This window comes from Harmonia axyridis, chromosome 1 (genome assembly GCF_914767665.1).
Source record: "Harmonia axyridis chromosome 1, icHarAxyr1.1, whole genome shotgun sequence".
Classification (NCBI taxonomy): Eukaryota; Metazoa; Arthropoda; class Insecta; order Coleoptera; family Coccinellidae; genus Harmonia; species Harmonia axyridis.
The window spans coordinates 31993446-32010276 of record NC_059501.1 but is presented as its reverse complement, the minus strand read 5'-3'; the positions used below and the strand labels follow the sequence as shown (position 1 = coordinate 32010276).

Below are 16831 nucleotides of genomic sequence, written 5' to 3'. Positions count from 1 at the left end.
ACTGAGAAATTGAATACCGTAATGAGCCACTACTAGACCGGAGATGTTATGTTCTGCCATTAATAGAGGTATATAATTTTCAGTAGCATTGTTAATCTAATTTTCGGTCAGATAGTTATGTAGCACCTTTATAGATGTCCCAAATTGGATCTTTGACGCTTGGTCAGAGTATACAGTGAGTAACGTCTAGATGGAATTCATTCGATAATAATTAACACAAGTCCCTATGCGCTTGTGTGGAAAGATGCTTAAATATATCGTTTGGTATTTTTAGTTTTTTTGCATGAGAAGGTCGTGTCATGGAATTATGGATTAAAAGGAAATATTTCAACCCCTTCTCAATGTTAATAGTACATTCTAAAACAAGTTGCAGAATGGGCTGCTATTCCAACATTCGCTTCTTCGTCGCTCGTTTTCGAACGCATGAGAGCTGAAATTGCCTTTTGCAACGAGTATATTAGAGTATTTTCTCTTTTTCAGTCAAGTTTTCTGAAATATTGTCGAAATTCAATGAAAACTTCAGAATATACATCGTAGTGACTTTTGTATTGTATCTTGGCAGTTGGTGTGCCTAACGAAAATTGACAAATAACGGAATTTGAATTGTACCCACCTTTTTTAAAATAATTCATAATTATGCATTAAATTCGTGAATTATGTCTGACGAAATTGATGCAACACCACCAGAATTAACAGAAATTGCGAATAATGTTGCAAATCAATTCACTATATTCAAATTATATTATATTGACAATTGACATGTGTTGAAATTTGATAGGATCGGAAGTCAGCGTTGACAACCAAAAAACGAAAAATATAACTGAATATTTCCCTCCTGTCAAAAATTCTATGTATATGGAGAACAATTATCGAAAATTACAGCGAATATTTCCCTCCTGTCAAAAATTCTATGAATATGGAGAACAATTATCGAAAATTACAGCGATAATTGCATTGTAGGAAGCGAAACTGCACTGGATAATTGTTCTGTTCATAGATGCATAGTTTCTATGCATCTTACACAGATCGAATCTATGGCAATTCCATTCTACATCAGTTTGACAAGTGATGTAACAGTTTATTCGGGAAATATTCTCCCGAATTACACTCGTGCATCAAAATGACCGGATAATTTCGCATTCCAGCGTGTTTTCTTTGAGAAACTGCATTCGGTCATTTTCATTTTTGGAGAAAGAGCCCTCCACCTTCGGTGTCGGGCTCTTTCTCCAAAAATGAAAATGAACTCATGCAGTTTTTATGACAACACGCTGTCATACAAAATTATCGGTAATTTTGATGCACTTGTGCAATTTCTTACGAATATTTCCCTCCTGTCAAAAATTTGTAACCTCCCTTGATGAGGGAGAACACTTCAGCCTAACGGCTGCTCAGATCGACCGGTGAGGGTCGGGGTTGACTGCAAATATTGATAACTTGACTTTTTTATTTGTTGGGCGCCAGGCTTGAATAAGCCAAGATATAATAATTATTATCAATGTTGCCTGAAGGAAGAAATAATAAGAAAAAATTTTAACAATATATTTCTCCCGAAAAATAATACAAAAATAAAATGAAATCAAAATTGAGAATAAATGTAACAAAACTAGGACAGAATTCAACTATGAGAATCTACTGATTTTAATGGGATTATTGTGATTGCTGTGGTCTCTTCATCAAGTGCCAACCTAGGTAAATACCTTGGGTATTCATTCTTATTCGTACCAGGAAAATTATCCAAAATGGCCAACTGTTCTGCGGCTCCACCAAAATGATCCAAGGGAGGATTTGGTCTCGATATAGGTACCAGGAAAATTATCGACGATGAGGAATCGTTCAGCGACTCTTTCAGAAGAAGGATCCAAAATAGAGTTTGATCTCGTGGTAATTTCTTGATTGGATGTGAATATGGCGAAACTCCAATGGTAAGGCCTTTTCTTGAAAAGCCCGTTATAATTCTTCGTTCTACCACAGATAATAAAGAGGAATCAGTATATAACAAAAATTTGGTTTGAATTCATGAGGTCTGTCCAAAAAAAAAATATAAAAAAAATACACAAAAATTTTTCGAGGGTAAAAAAAAATGTTGGGAGAAATAATTACAAAAAAATTATGAGTGTCAATGATTGGAATTAATAATTTTGAAGAAAAATTATATGACAAGAAAATTCACCTAATTAAATTTTGAAAAAAAATATGACAAGAAAATTCAATCAATCAATATTAAATCAATCAAGAAAGATAAATTGAACATTTGTAATATTCCACCTGACCACAAACAGGAATTGAGATTTCCTAGCTAGTGTAGAGAAAAAAAAATGTTGACAGCGTGTCAAAAAAATTAAGAAAACAAATGAAAAAACTTATTCATAAGAATATTGAAAAATAAATGAAAGAATAAACTAAAATAATAATCTGAATAGTATCAAAGATAATTAAATAAATCTGATAATACTTGCCGACGACAAGATAAATTATTCATAGTCTAAGATCCCGATATAGAACGACCTTCACCGAGATGCTTATTTGATAAAACGTATTTTATATTTAATTTAACATGTCAATAAATATATCACATATGGGTTGCCTAACAAATTTCAGTCCAGAGTAGGTTTAATTAATAATTAAAAAAAATTTTTTTTTCGAACATTGCACCGGTTTGCTTATTAGATAAATTCTATACCAATCGAAAGTATGAAGCCCATAGAATGTGCAAACGTTAGGTTGCCTATTTTTTTCCGGTCACAACTCTCGGTTGCCAGGTATAAACAGGTCAATCTATACTAGCATTTTGCAACGGTCTGATTATTTAATCAAAATCAATATGATTAAAGATTATTTTATTATGAACACGGTGGTATAGGGTTGCCTGCGAAAAATCAGTCCAGAATCCCGGTTGTCGAATTTTGAAAAGTTAAATATTGCTGCGAGTGAGTACACAGCATAGCAGCTGTTTGAAGTCCGTCCAGTGAAAGAAAGGGAGTGCGCATGCTATTTGTTCTTGGAAATGAAAAGGATAGCGATAGACTCGTGAACAGTGTGATCAGATTTAGTAGAAATCTACTTTTTTAGTAGATTTTTCGAATTTTCATGTAGTTTTTAGTAGGAAGAAATCCTTTGGTAGATTTTAGTAGATTTTGGTAGTTTTAAAAAATATAACCGAGACGATTGGGAATATGGAAATTCGGATGTCTAGACTGTTTCTATGAATCAATTCATTGTTCATTCTCATTGAGGTTCTACGTTCTACGTGTTTCTAGAAGAACGTTCCTATTGAACATAATAAAATCAAAAACTTCTGTCGGCTGAGAATAAATACGAAGAATGATGGAATATCCGAAGGGTGCCTCATTGAAAACAGATGGTGTGTTAACTTCCGTTGAAAATATACCATTATCTCACATTTGGTATTCTATTAAGTGGAAAAAAATATGTCTAACTGGAATTTCATCGACAAATTTGGGTGGCTGCATATTTCAGATTTCGAATGTCAAATGCAAGAGAATATTTTCGGCTACTAACCGCATCAAAACAAAAAATAGAAACAGATTTCTAAATAAAATATAGCATTATTATAACATGCTAAAGAAGGACTTAAAGAGGTAGGTGTTGTCGTTTTCAACCTACAAAAAATATGCTCGATTCCATGGATTGTGAAAATTTATGTATGGATGTTAAAGACGATGATTTGACTGCAGATTGATACTGATATTTCAATTATTTTTTTTATGTTCAACTGTAGTATTTTTATTTCTTTATTTAATGTTATTTTTATCCGAAAGATTTTAGTTTTTATTTCTATTTATATCTTTTTGTTTATTTAAATATATAAATTTGTTTGTTTATATTTGCTATTTTGATCCTATTTGTTTTTGTTCGGTTTTTTTTTCCTTTTTTTTTGTCGTTCAAATTCTGAAATAAAATCTTGTTTTATTTTCGAATCTGAACACATCTGTACTGTATATCCTATTCATGAAGTCAAATTTAACCATAACAGACATTATAATAAAGTGTATTCTGAATAATGTTAAAATCTAATGCAGCGCCATCTGTGATGATGACGACGAAGATACACAAGTTGGAGATGATAGTTATATGTCCGATGACTCGGAACCTGAATGATTTCAAAAAATGTTTGTATTTATAATTTTTTATGATAAACAGAAGTATTATTTTAATTGTTTTTCATTTTGTCGTCTAATAATAAAGATGAAATTTGCAAGATTAGTATTATATATGTATTACTATAACCTTTTTTTTTAGTAAAGATACTTTAGTGTCACATAAAAAATATACACACATAAATAATTAATTGATTAAAAAAAAATTAAATAACTATTCCTCTATTTCAAAAATTATCTAATCCAAAATGATGCACGCATACACGAGTCTATCGCTATCCTTTTCATTTAGTGTCACATAAAAATATACACACATATATATAATTAATTGATTTAAAAAAAAATTAAATAACTATTCATCTATTTTGATAATTATCTGCTCCAAAATGATGCATGCATATACGAGTCTATCGCTATCCTTTTCATTTCCAAGAACAAATAGCATAATCTTTCATTCACTGGACGGACTTCAAACAGCTGCTATGCTGTGTACTCACTCGCAGCAATATTTAACTTTCCAAAATTCGACAACCGGGATTCTGGACTGATTTTTCGCAGGCAACCCTATACCACCGTGTTTATAATAAAATAATCTTTAATCATATTGATTTTGATTAAATAATCAGACCGTTGCAAAATGCTAGTATAGATTGACCTGTTTATACCTGGCAACCGAGAGTTGTGACCGGAAAAAAATAGGCAACCTAACGTTTGCACATTCTATGGGCTTCATACTTTCGATTGGTATAGAATTTATCTAATAAGCAAACCGGTGCAATGTTCGAAAAAAAAATTTTTTTTAATTATTAATTAAACCTACTCTGGACTGAAATTTGTTAGGCAACCCATATGTGATATATTTATTGACATGTTAAATTGAATATAAAATACGTTTTATCAAATAAGCATCTCGGTGAAGGACGTCTTATATCGGGATCTTAGACTATCAGGAAACTATTTCGGAAGCCAGGAAATATCAACACCTCTGCCTATGCTCACTCGAGTACGGTAGAAAATCTAATCCTTCTAAAAATGGCTACCCTTTCACCTCTCTCATCTGGGAAAACGAAAATGTCCGCGCATTTAACGAAATCGATCGATTTTGATCGATTCGCAAGCCGGTTGCAGAAGCATAAAAATGGCAGTGGCGTATCCCTCTCGAAGATGGGAGGCATTGATCGTTACAAATTCTATGTATATGGAGAACAATTATCGAAAATTACAGCGATAATTGCATTGTAGGAAGCGAAACTGCACTGCGATAATTGTTCTGTTCATAAATGCATAGTTTCTATGCATCTTACGCAGTTCGAATCTATGGCAATTCCATTCTACATCAGTTTTACAAGTGATGTAACAGTTTATTCGGGAAATATTCTCTCGAATTACACTCGTGCATCAAAATGACCGGATAATTTCGCATTCCAGCGTGTTTTTTTTGAAAAACTGCATTCGGTCATTTTCATTTTTGGAGAAAGAGCCCTCCAGGCCTCCACCTTCGGTGTCGGGCACTTTCTCCAAAAATGAAAATGAACTCATGCAGTTTTTATGACAACACGCTGTCATGACAAATTATCGGTAATTTTGATGCACTTGTGCAATTACTCACGATAATTGCATTGTAGGAAGCGAAACAGCACTGCGATAATTGTTATGTTCATAGATGCAAAGTTTCCATGCATCTTACATAGTTCGAATCTATGGCAATTCCATTCTAAATCAGTTTGACAAGTAATGTAACAGTTTATTCGGGAAATATTCCCCCGAATTACACTCGTGCATCAAAATGACCGGATATTTCCGCATTCCAGCGTGTTTTCTTTGAAAAACTGCATTCGGTCATTTTCATTTTTGGAGAAAGAGCCCTCCACCAAAATGAACTCATGCAGTTTTTATGACAAGACGCTGTCATGCAAAATTATCGGTAATTTTGATGCACTTGTGCAATTACTTACGAAAACAATAGTGTAATTATTTCATAACAGCACTGTTTTTAGTACTGTAATGAACTCATTACGATACTGAAATAGAGAAAATACGGTACAAGATTTCAGTGACAGCTGTCGGAAATAGCGTAGTAGTTACATTGGACATTAATATTTTCGTCGAAGATTTGTAGATTTTATATAAATTTCGTGTGAAATTTTCCTAAGATTGTTTTTTTTTAACTATTGTATAATACGACCCGTATGCAACTTTTTTTTATGAATATATTAAAAATTAACGTATCCGAGTACCTATTTCGTCTATCACGCCTCCTTTTATTCTTCATGGAATTCATTCAGTTTCACTAAAATTTCCAAAAACGTGGTGTACGAGTATATTATCTATAAAAAAACAACTATAGCAAAAATATTCCTGATTTGTATGGAATGATTGGAATTCAATAAAACGAACATCCATATGTTAATGTCTGGATAGGAAATTAACTAAATTATCTAACAAAATGCTTATGTCTGTTTTTTGGACGTTGTTAAAGATAATTTCGTGGCAAAAGCATAATCTATCGATACATAAGGAAGAATCCATCAGCATTCCATTGGAGGTGTCGCCGGCATCATCAAGGAAATGTTCACGGTGTCTTGAGTATCCGTCATGTACATCTCCTACAGAATGAGATGAATTTATTTACATACATAAAGGTATTTCATTTCTGATGTACCGTTAACGGAAAATATTCATCTCACATTCATCAACGGGCTTGTTTTGATTAGAACAAATTGTATGAGAACGAAGTTGTTCGCTGTGAATTTAGGTATACACCGGAATTGAACTCGAAATTACAGAAATTTATATTGGGAATTCGAAAATATAGAAGTAGAAACACTTTTTGAGTGCTTTTGAAGAGATGACTATAATATACCACGTAGCTCAATAAATTAAAAGGTGACTTCAAATTTGTCTGTCCTAATGAAGAAGTGATTTTAAGGCTAAGTATTTTTTCGAAAGCAAAGACGAATCTTTCTACAGAAGAGGTATGGAAAAAAATGTATCACCCCTTTCGGTTACTATCAGCATGAATGAAGTCATACTCGGGTTTTATTGAGAGAAGTGTTGCCTAGATAGTGATAGATAAGATGTTATACTATAGCTGCTACTAACAGTTGAATCACTACTGGTGACGTTTCTCTGAGAAAATTATATCAGATACTGCTTTGTCAAAAAAGTGCCAGCTACGAAGCAAATATCTGCCAAATTTATTGCATCGTCTTCATAGGAGGATCCTTCGAATTTATACCTATGTATACAGATTCCAGTTCTTTTAGGTACCTTTGATATAATAATTTGTAATAGACAACCTACTAGAAAATAAATTGGTTAGGTGAGTATATTGATCTATAGTATACAGGGTGAATCAAAAATTTGTATCAAGCTTTCTGAGGGTGATTGTATGTACTGTTATGGATTTCTTTATTCAAAAGATAGTTTGAAAAGAAAAAGAATTGAATGATACAAATTCCGAAATTTCCAAAACAATTGGCGCCCAACGTGGGGCGAATTATCAATTTGTTATACATCAATTCATTAAAAAAAAAATGGAAACACGACGTGAAACGAAGATTGGAGAAAAGGAGGATGAAGAAAATACAAGAGGAAATTTGGAAATTGTTGAAGAAAATAGAAATGAACCGATTATTTCGAGTTTAATAAATGCAATGAAAGATTTTGAGGAAGATATGAAAATTCAATTAACATTTCATGTGAAAATATAGAAAAAAATTCGATGAAAAATTCTGAAGAAAATTTAATGAAAACTTTGGAAAGAAATTTGGAGGAAATTGAAGAAGAAATAAACAATATTGGAAATGATTCAACAAGAAAGAAGATAGAAGTTCACAATATGATAGAAGGAAGAAATAATACTGAACTTAAAACTGAACAAACACAAGAAGAGTTATAAAATATTGATGAAACGATGGAAAAATTGGGGGATGAAATAAAGATTTGTAAAGAAAATATAATGAATATTGAACGACAGGAGACGAATTTCACAAAGAATATTAGAGATGCAGTACTAGAAGAATTGAACAGAAATGTAAAAATACAAATACCAAATAATTTATTGAATCCAGAATATATATAAAAATTTTGCAAAAATATTGGAACATTCCATCCAAAAATTTTCTGGAGGGAAATTCAACAAGATAATGTAAGAAAATAAAGGAGGAGAATCAAGGAAGGAGAATGAGTACAACGCAAAAAGAAAAAAGAAATGGAAAATAAGTTAAAAATTTGTTTCCATTTGCGGGGATTTTTTTGAAAGTTTTGAAGGATATATCTCCCTTAATAAGCATTTTGGCCATAAGTTTATTCATCAAATTTTACTTATTTTTCAATGTACTATCACCCCCAGAAAGTTTCGTACACATTTTTGAGTACATCGTGTGGAGTTGTGAGTATAAAAATGCTCTGGGAACTCCGCGAACAGTTTTTTTTTAAATGTGAATACCCACAATTTTGAAGTGTTATCCTAGTTAATGATGAATTGCCAAACCTAACAGAACAGAAATATCAACACAGTTTGACATTCTCAACAGTCTAGAACAACCGTCAGCATTTCTCATGCGGCTAAAAAAACACTCGTTCTATATCAAGAAGATATTATATCAAATAGTGAAGGTTTTGGCACAGTGATGAAGGGATATTTGAGGGAATTCTCATCCGATGAAACCATTTCTCTTCTGAAATTAGTGATAATTAATTACTGCCAAATGACACATCTCAAATCTTATCCATCCACACGAGTTATGTCTGCATTTGAGGGTGATTAAAGTCAATCATTCCCAAGGCAGCGACAATATTGCATTTAAACTTTTTTCACCATCCACCTCCGTCGTAAAGTATTGGCGACTCTGCAGATGTACCAAGTTTTTTTATTCAAATTCTGCGGGCGGCGAAGAAATGGAATCTTCTGCCATTCGAATGAGATATTCGATAGCGGGAAAGAAGAGTGCTGGATCGAAGTCGTGGGTCACGTAGATCGCTCGCGATACGAATTTATTTCTTAACGTTTCCTTTCTCCCGTTACAACGGTTGCATTCTAAATCATGGTGTGCACCTTCGATTTCGATTCACTTTACATGTTCGTCATGTGTAATGTCGCGAAAATCGAATTTTTTACTGCAGATGTGCATTTCTTCGGCCGACAAGGCGGCTATTTGCCATTCAAGTTGGCGCGATCGCGAATTCCATCTATTTTGCATGTTTCACTGCTGACGAATTCGAGTAGAAATTGCTACGATTTACCGAACACCTGTTGAATGATGCAGTATGGAGCAAATAATAATTTCCGATTGGGTTTTTCGAATTCACAACTTCACGTTAGACGAGTATCGGATGAATATCGGAAGCAGTGTGACCAGATTTAGTAGAAATATACTTTTTCAGTAGATTTTTCGCATTATCATGAAGTTTTTAGTAGGAAGAAATCCTTTGGTAGATTTTAGTAGATTTTGGTACTTTTAAAAAATATAACCGAGATGGTTGGGAATATGGAAATTTGGATGTCTAGACTGTTCCTATGAATCAATTCATTGTTCATTCTCATTGAGGTCCTACGTTCTACGTATTTCTAGAAGAACGTACCTACTTAAACATAATAAAATCATAAAAGTTCTTTGGTGGCTGTCGGCTGAGAATAAATACGAAGAATGATGGAATATCCGAAGGGTGTCTCATTAAAAACAGATGGTGTGTAAACTTCCGTTGAAAATATACCATTATCTCACATTTGGTATTCTATTTAGTGCAAAAAATATGTCTTAACTGGAATTTCATTGACAAATTTGGGTGGCTGCATATTTCAGATTTCGAATGCCAAATGCAATAGAAAATTTTCGGCTATTAACCGCATCAAAACAAAAAATAGAAACAGATTTCTAAATGAGAAGATAGCATTATTATAACATGCTAAAGAAGGACTTAAAGAGATAGGCGATTGTTGTCGTTTTCAACCTACAAAAAATATGCTCGAATCGATGGATAGTGAGAATTTATATATGGATGTTAAAGACAATGATTTGACTGCAAATTGATACTGATTTTTCAATTATTTTTTTTATGTTCAACTGTAGTATTTCATTTCTTTATTTAATGTTATTTTATCCCAAAGATTTTAGTTTTATTTCTATTTATATCCTTTTGTTTATTTAAATATATAAATTTGTTTGTTTATATTTGCTATTTTGATCCTCTATGTTTTTGCTCGGTTTTTTTTCCTTTTTTTTTGTCATTTGAATTTTGAAATGAAATCTTGTTTTATTTTCTAATCTGTACGCATCTGTACTGTCTATCCTATTCATGAAGTAAAATTCAACCATAAGAGAAATTAGATAAAGTGTATTCTGAATAATGTTAAAATCTAATGCAGCGTCATCTGTGAAATTTTGTCAAAAAATATGTTAGTAGATTTTTAGTAGATTTCTGAACGGTGTTGGTAGATTTTTAGTAGAGTTCTGCGGCAAGTTTAGTAGATTCACCATATTTCAATCTGGTCACCTGCAGTCTGCAGGTGACAGGTAGATCGTTTTAAAATTGATAATATGCACTATGCAGGGCAATAAACATATTTCAACAGAAGGTTCCTGAGATCTTATGGAAAAATTTGTTCCTTCAATTTTTTTTTCTAATTCGTCTGGGTTGAAAAAATACAGGCTTTTGAAAATCCATAAAAAATGCAATTTTCAGGTATATCTCGCAAATTGTCTTATCGAAGGAAATTAATTTCTGAATTTAGTTTCTCATTGATCTGTTGAACCTTTTTTGAACACAAAATTCTATGCACATCATCCAGTTTCTTCATAATGGCCATAAAATTTCATAAAAATACCAGAAATCAGAAATAAGAGTAAGTTGGACGCTCATTAATGATAATATTTTTTGATAATTAAAAGCATTCATCATATCTTCTCGTCGTTTTGGAGTAATTTATTCTTGAAGAAAAATTATGTGTGAAATTCAAAAAATTTGGTGTTTTATAAGGTGGATATAACAACTCTATTAAAAAAACCCATAGAATAGTATATTCTAAAACAAGTTGCAGAATGGGCTCCTATTCCAACACGAATGCGAAATACGAAAACGAACGATGAAGGAGCGAGTTTTCGAACGCATGAGTGTTGGAATTGCCTTCTGCAACGAGTATTAGACGATGTTCTCTCTATTTCAGTCAAGTTTTGTGAAATATTGTCGAAATTCAATGTAAAATTCAGATTATACATCCTAGTGACTTTTGTATTGTATCTTGGCAGTTGGTGTGACTCTTACGAAAAGTTACAGATTACAGAATTTGAATTTGAATCGTACCTACCTACGTTTTCAATCTTGAAATAACTTATAATTAGTCATAACATTCGTGAATTTGTCTGATGAAATTAATTTAACACCGCCAGAATTAAGAGAAATAACGAATAATGTTGCCAATCAATTCATTATATAAAAATTATATCATATTGACAATTGACATGAGTTGAAATTTGATACGATCGGATAGCGTGGACAACCAAAAAAAACGAAGAATATAACTAAAAACAATGATGTAATGAGTTCATTATAGCACTGTTTTTAGTACTGTAATGAACTCATTACGATATTGAAATAGAAAAAGTTAATGATTGGCGATCAATTGCGTGGAGAATTACATGTATGAATATGAATTTGAACAAGGCCTAATTTCGTATTAGTGGATTTCGCATTTTTGTGGTATTCGTTTGATTTAGACATTTGACCCTCTTGCAGACGTGGAGAAACATTACTTGAATATGTTGATATTCAGTGCAAACTAAAATTTGTTTATGGCCGAGCTTGAGCATAGTTGCCCATTAATGAGACTCCTAATATCAACTAAAGCACATAAGAGCATAAAATGTAATCATACACCAATTCAAAAGGAATATATTCAATATGGCTAATGAAATCTACCAACAAGTAAATATATGTCCAATTATTTTCGAGCACTCAAAAAAATGGCAATTTTATTGCACGCATGTTTTGAATTTTCTTTATACATCAGAGCGACATATTATTTTCAGCTCCCGTTGGAGAGAAGTTGTTAATTCTTGGGTTTGACAATGGAGGAGTATCTGAATTGGGATGACAATGTCTCCAACTTATGTGGAAAACTCGGTTCTATCTGTTACTCTCTGGGCTTTCTGAGTAGATATACTGATGAAACAGTCTTGGGAACAAAATATAAGGCGGAAAAGATACGACATCATTTTTCATGAAGCTTTAACTGGAATGAATTTTGAAACTCCTAAAGAGCTTTCACACCATTTTCTCATTGGGATTCAGGGAATCATTTAGAAAATATTCCAATTGAATAAAATACTGATAGCAGTCGCTATACACATCCATTTGTTTGTCTTGAAACAATAAAGAATACCTTCTTCGAAGAGAAAACCAAACCAAACTACTACTGAAAAAGAAACCATATTCAGTAAATGAATTTTTCAATTCCACGTTTCCAGTTATATACTTTCTCTATTTGAAATAAAAAATTTCTATTCTATTTTTATTCGTTGCGTATTCACAGCTGTCGTAAAATTCTCTGAATCACAATGCAGAAAAAAGATGAAAATGTTTTTCTATTTTCCAATTTTGCATTTCCAGTTATATATACTTTCTCCATTTGAAATAAAAAAATTCTTTTCTTTTTTCATTCTAATCTATTCGTTACTTATTCTCAGGTGACGTAAAATTCTCTGAATTCCAATGCAAAAAAAAAATGAAAATGTTTTTCTATTGAGTTTTTCTGGTCTATTAAGGTAGTAACATGAAACTCAGTACCAAAATTGAATTTAACTAATCCTTCATATTCAAGAATCGTAAACTATGATGTAAATAGGCTCATAATCAATCAAATAAATTTTGAAAAATTCATAAAGGTTTCAGAAAATAGATGACCACAAATGGAATTAAGATATTTTTCACTAAAAGGTTCAATACCCCCTATAGTTTCGTTGTATTATTAATGTTTTTGAATTTATGTATGTGAATATTTTTTTTTTCATAGACTTGAAAAAATCTACTAGAAAGCAAGAAATGATTCCTAAACCATAAATTTCCAGTGCTTTCCATTATGAGTAGCTCAACATTTTTTTTCTTGGTATATATATTTTCGCAGACAATTCATATGAAGTTATAACGTACCGGACATGCACGCTTGACCATTGTAAGCAGCAGTTTCCGGTCAGCAGGTTCCTTTCCTAACCTTAGGCACGGTGCCGTCAAACAATTGAAGTTCGCGAGTGCGATGATCGCAACATCTCGGACATTCACTTCGGCTTATTAAAGTAGTGCGGCGAATAATAATAGCCCTCGCGTAAATATTGCATTATTATAATGAGATGACTGGCCATTAGGGGTTTCAGATAGATTACCCACGGATTACTGTTACTTTTCGCACGGACGGTACATGCCAGTCAATGTCAATGTCTATGGAGTTGAATTTCAACAACTGGAAGGTTCTTAAGAATCGTTGAACGACTGAAGAACATATTCTGATCACTTCAATCTTTATAACCTTTCACTTTGTGGGACCCAGGGCCGCCGCCAGATATTTTGACGCCCTGGCAAAAAAAATTTCGCCGCACTGCTTTGCCTAATTAATCTCAATTTTCTTTGAAGGAGCCTCTGTTATTCCTGTCAGGCATCTTTTCAATTTTGAATGAAATCGTATTTTTCAACTTGAAATCACCCTGTTATGATGTAAAGGGTGTTTTTTTAGAGCTATAGAACTTTAAATTGCAATAAAACAACGATGGATTATTCGATTAAGATGAATTTTATTTATCTGCAAGATAATCTTGTGGCATTACATTTTAAATATGATTTCTGGCATATGACCGCCACGGCTGGCTCGGATGTAGTCCAATCTGGACGTCCAATTTTCGATGACTTTTTCCAACATTTGTGGCCGTATATCGGCAATAACACGGCGAATGTTGTCTTCCAAATGGTCAAAGGTTTGTGGCTTATCCGCATAGACCAATGACTTTACATATCCCCACAGAAAGTAGTCTAGCGGTGTTAAATCACAAGATCTTGGAGGCCAATTCACAGGTCCAAAACGTGAAATTAGGCGGTCACCAAACGTGTCTTTCAATAAATCGATTGTGGCACGAGCTGTGTGACATGTTGCGCCGTCTTGTTGAAACCACAGCTCCTGGACATCATGGTTGTTCAATTCGGGATTGAAAAAGTTAGTAATCATGGCTCTATACCGATCACCATTGACTGTAACGTTCTGGCCATCATCGTTTTTGAAGAAGTACGGACCAATGATTCCACCAGCCCATAAAGCGCACCAAACAGTCAGTTTTTCTGGATGTAACGATGTTTCGACATACACTTGAGGATTACCTTCACTCCAAATGCGGCAGTTTTGTTTGTTGACGTAGCCATTCAACCAGAAGTGCGCTTCATCGCTAAAATGGACGTAGTGCGCGATACGTATTCCGCACAGAACCATTATTTTCGAAATAAAATTGCACTATTTGCAAGCGTTGTTCAGGCATGAGTCTATTCATGATGAATTGCCAAGCGAAACTGAGAATAAATCACTTGACAGTTGTTAAATCGGTCGCCATCTTGAACAGTAATGCCAACTTAAAGTTATATACCTCGAAAAAAAAACACCCGTTACAAGTGTTCAACGCTTTATAGTAAAAAGACGACGCAGATCTTAAATTCAAATTCAGTTGAGATTGCCTATTCGATTTCAATAAAATTGGCGCTTGGTAATTTTTTTATGATAATACAAAGAGTGGTATTACCAATAAGGAAATATTTTTATTCCATAAAGTATGTCTTGTTTCATTAATGGACTACAATTTGGCGCCCCGGCAAAATGACCGGATATGCCGCTCCTGACGGCGGCACTGATGGGGCCAAATATCAATGAATCGGAAATTTACCAATAAAATAATGAAATAATTTGGTTAGAGTCGAACGGAAAATTCTTGAAAAAATCACTTAAGAAGGTTCTATACCGTTTCAAGGATCAGTTCAAAAATGACTACGCCTTATTTTACGCTAGAGACAACGATTCATATGAGGTTTTCACTATTATTCATTTTGAAGAGTTCGTAATTGCAGAAAGTCCTTATTTATGATTTTATTTCAAATGGAAAACAAAAAAGAATTAGATGAATTTTTATCGAAAAATGAATATATGCACGATGCAACTTTTCGAACGAACATTCATTTTTTATGATTTTTCACATAAAAATATAATACACAAAGTCTTGTCAAAGCCTGAAAAAAAGGTTCTTCTAAAATTAAAATGAAGATGTAAGAATTTATTCTGAGTTCTTGCATGTGGTTGAAAAGGACGGTGAATCACAGGAACGTTTGATATTGTTCCACTCATCCTGGGCCTTGGAGATTTTTTCTCTAAGTCTTATAGTTTCGTGATTCTTCCAGTGAGCATCAAATTTGGGACAGCCTGTACATCCAAGCACATCATTATTCCCAACACCAAAGGACGATCAGTGACAAATAAATATACTCCATTCAATGAAATAGCAAAAATGTTCAAAATATACATTACATTCGTCGTTACCACCCGCTAACTAATAGAACATTAGAAAGGATACATGCACTCTAAAAGATTACCTAAAGCATTTCATTACACTCGGCCAGTCCGATTGGGATGACTGGCTAGAATTCTCTTTATTTCCGTACAACAGGGCAGTCCACTGTTATACAAAATTACGGCTTCACGTACTCATTTTCGAACATGCAACATCTTAACCCATACTTGACACAGTTCCGTTGACAGGCATATTTCATTGATGAACTAAAATGAAAGATTCAAATGATGACCAATGGAGTTTCATGAGACAACATAATGAAATCAGAAAAATGAATCATTCAAGAATTGATATAAGTCAATAAAGTGAGGAATATTGAGTACCTACATAACAGGATAAAGGGTGTACATAAAAAAACACGCCAGGACTAACTTTCACAGCCAAAAAACTAATTATATTTCATTCAAGACCACAAAGGAATTGAAATTTTTCATTTGTTCAAATCCACCTCAAAAATAGAAATAAATAAATTGTTTGTATTTACAAAAATACAATATAACATCTCCAATAACAAAATTACCCTAAGATTCATCAGAAGTTTGTTGATTACTGATAAAATAGGCCCATTTCAAGGTTTTGCTCAAACAAGGATTTGAAGAAATCATGATTTGTTTACAAGTCTTTGTAATCACTGCTTACCCGCTTGGCGGAACACAACTACTAATGTAAATCAATGATATTCTCACTTCTCAGTTCATTCGATTAGGAAATTTTTTTTTGTGATGTGGTATGCCCTACCAACTCAGAATTTATTGCAGAAACCTACAAAAATGTTATTGACTAACTTGAAACTCTTTGTGTATCAAATCAAATTGCAAAGTTTGCACTGTTATTATTTCGTGAATAATTGTTTAACGTCTGTGTGTTAATAAATGAAATTAATTCTATGGCATATTCAGACAATTTTTTCAATTCTGAAAAATTATTATTACATACAATCCCGTAAGGGTTATTCACGCTGAGCAGAGAAAGCTTCAATCTTTATTTTCATAAACCTAAGCTCTTGCTGATAAATGAAGCGAACGAGGCGAAACAATTAATATTACATAGAAATGTTCATGACCAAGTTTTTTTGGATAAGGTATACATGTCAAATAACGAGAGAGATAGATCTCCACT

The 16831-nt window shown here is 33.0% G+C and overlaps 1 protein-coding gene and 1 long non-coding RNA gene across 2 annotated transcripts in view; one reads left to right on the top strand and one right to left on the bottom strand.

Moving 5' to 3' along the window:
* Positions 1 to 16831, top strand: part of LOC123676265 (rhophilin-2) — a 221880-nt gene that overhangs the window by 64962 nt on the left and 140087 nt on the right. The window lies entirely within an intron of this gene.
* LOC123676284 lies at positions 1525 to 2472 on the bottom strand. Its single transcript, XR_006746903.1, has 2 exons — positions 2171 to 2472; positions 1525 to 1962 (listed from the first exon to the last, which is right to left on the bottom strand). It is a non-coding gene; the product is annotated as an uncharacterized LOC123676284 (long non-coding RNA).